The 3,045-nt window shown below is 27.2% G+C and overlaps 1 protein-coding gene across 1 annotated transcript in view; it reads left to right on the top strand.

Moving 5' to 3' along the window:
* The first annotated feature begins 958 nt into the window (after positions 1-958).
* LOC112689353 (5-hydroxytryptamine receptor 2C) overlaps positions 959-3,045 on the top strand; it is a 122,346-nt gene continuing 120,259 nt past the window's right edge. Inside the window, exons 1-2 of the mRNA XM_025563024.1 lie at positions 959-1,053; positions 1,124-1,346. The gene's annotated coding sequence lies outside the window, so the exon portion shown is untranslated. The remainder of the gene's footprint in view (positions 1,054-1,123; positions 1,347-3,045) is intronic.

The following is a 3,045-nucleotide window of genomic DNA, read 5'->3' as shown; positions in this document are numbered from 1 at the left end:
TAAGACTTTTAATTCCATAAGTTATTGTATTATTTATTAAACTTAAAGAAATATTTATATTGCAGATCAATTTTGTAAATTCAAAAAATATTATTTTGGATTTTTTTCTTGGAGTTTGTTACTTTAATATTGAAAACTGTCATGAAAACTCGAAAAATTATATTTATATTAATAACATATAAGAGGGTAGATTTATAGGGAGGAGGTGACGTGGCGATCGCCCCCCTGCATGGGTTTTTTTTATCACATATTACTTAACACTTTTGATGTAGGTATAGAATCAAGCAGGACAGGATTAAGGTAAAGGGGGGGGGGGTCCAAGGAGGGCAATAGCTCTCGGGCCTCGATATTTGGAATTTATTTAGGTTCCTCAAATTTGAATATTATGTACTTTCTTTATTTTAGGCTATAATATTGTATAAATCATCTAAAAAAAATCGATGATATTAATTATTGTTGACGACAATACGGCATCTGTCTATTAAATCGTATAAACCTCGTACAATAATATACAGATACTACTAAAGTAGGATCAGACGTCCCGTTTAAAATGGGATCGTCCCTTTTTTGATCATCACGTCTCGGCAAACTTTGAATGGTACGCTTTTTATCCCGTTTTTTAGAACATTAATATTTATCCCGTTATTTTCGTATTATTTATTATGTAATATATTAATGCTTGTAAATAAAATATCTATATATGAAAAAAAATATAAAGTAGTTTTACTTGTTTATTTAAAATGCGAAACCAAAGTTAGAAATAATAGATAACAGTTTTCGTGGAACATTAAGTCCCGATGCCGACAAACTATGAAATTAGCGATAAGCATGAGACATGTTATATGGCATAATATGTAGTTCTACGAACTAAAATTATATATTATATTATTTATAAATTTATAATTAATGCTATTAGATGTTATATTTTAGTCGTTAATCGGTAATAGTTCTTGATAGACACTGTTGACTGTCGATCCGTGAATTTCTTTCCGTAAAGTCGTTGTATTTTGGAATTGACGTGTACCTATAGATATTTTTCCTAAACTTTAAAAAGTATACTTTGGATGTCCAAGAGACTATGTACTTTTAATCCAAAATTAAAAACGCATTTTCTTCTTTTTAGAGATGCCGATGAAGTAGGAAAAGTTGTGTGTACCGAGTGTAAATCTAACATATATTCACAATAGAACATGGTGGGATATCAGATATCTAACAACATTTACAAAAACGTAAACTTTTATTGGTTGTGTCTAGCTCTAGCAGTTCTAATAAATTAGCGTCATATTTTATCAATAAAGGAAAATCTGGGCTATCGGATGAGAGTAAACGTCTTGCGGCAGAAGAAGGTATGTTTGCTTTTCATACTATGCTAACCTAACCTATCATGCACAATCATTCTTTTCGTTCGATGTACGTTGTACGTCCTCACTTATAAAGAAAATTCACGATTAAAAATGCTCTTGTGATCGAACGAATTATGAATTGATTATGTGGTAAAGTAATAAGAAAATAATTGTTTATGATATGACAGAGATTTGGACTTTAACTCTCGAGGTTTGTGTGCATATGTGTGAATTATATGGATGAGGGTTTTTTTGTGGGCGAGGGAAGTAACATTTTTCCCGTTTTTTTTTCTTCATATGGTCATTCTATACTAAAGTGTATAATATGTATAATACCTTAGTACCTACCCGTATATTGTTACCACGGTTTAAGATATGTTTTAAACCGTGATTGTTACACAACTATCAGTTATCAACTTATCAACTAATCACTAATTTTTTACAGTCGCCCATCAATCGAACGGGAGAAGCTATTTTTGTACACCAATACACAAGTACACAACACATTAACACCAAATTTATTTTGACTTCTCTTATCGTTTTGTATTAATTTTGTTTTGGATTTTACATTTTTTCTTCATATTATAAAAAATGAAAAGACATTTCGAAAGTGGTTCTTCAAAAAGAAAAAGAAAAGAGAAAGGATACATTGAAGTGAATAAGTACAGAGGATTAATGAGCAATTAAGTTTTAAATTAAGGTAAATACTTTTATTATTGTATATTTGTCTAAATGATCATAATTCATCATATAATTGAATCATATTATACAAGAATACAATAATATTACGAAAATAACAATTTCATTTGTTTCAAGTCAAAAATAAAAAATAATGTATAGCTTAAACACAGATTTTTAAATTATATTTTCGTTTTAAGAATTATTATTGACGATGTTTTACATTACTTCCGTACATTACAATTTTCAGTGTTTTTATATTAATTTTCTTTGATTCATTTTTAACAAAGTATTTTTCCAATTTAGTCATTTATAAATAAAATATTTATATTTAATATATAGGTATATATTATATAATACTATAATAGTTCAGGGGCCTCGTTTAAAACATTGGCCCCAAAATGTCTTAATCCGGGCTTGGAATCAAGCAGATATACACAATAAATATTTATAAATATTTAATAATATGCATGTCTTTATATAAGTAGCATGCTTAATCATATTAAAAAATAGTATTATATATTATATAATTAAATAGTAATGAAATTCCTATTCCTCTCCTCTCTTAATCAAGCTCTAGAACCACTATTGACAAATATAATAATAGGTTTTGTATCTGGTAATATGAGTGGGAGATTCCAATAGTCTTTGTATTGTACATTTTTCAAATATGTTTGTATCGTATTGATTGACATGTATGAGCAGTTATACGTAATGTTCAAGGAGGGGGATCGAAAATAAAGCCAACTCACCACTATCCCATATAATTTTTAATTATTATATTATATAAATATAATATAAAATATACGTATGGATTATGAGTTTAAATGTATAATAATGTTTATATATTAATAATATGAACACAATTTAAGATTAATTAATTAAAAAAAAGATATAAATGTATTGACTCATAAAATTTATCTTATAATGATTATATAATATTTGCAAATAGGTTTGGTTGGGCCAAAATATAAAATTACTACACTATATATTAATAATAAATATGAATATATTACATATAATA

The sequence above is a fragment of the Sipha flava genome, unplaced genomic scaffold (genome assembly GCF_003268045.1).
Source record: "Sipha flava isolate LNK unplaced genomic scaffold, YSA_version1 43_pilon_pilon, whole genome shotgun sequence".
Taxonomy (NCBI): domain Eukaryota; kingdom Metazoa; phylum Arthropoda; class Insecta; order Hemiptera; family Aphididae; genus Sipha; species Sipha flava.
Note: the sequence above shows the minus strand (reverse complement) of the source record. Positions and strands in the feature narration are given on the sequence as shown.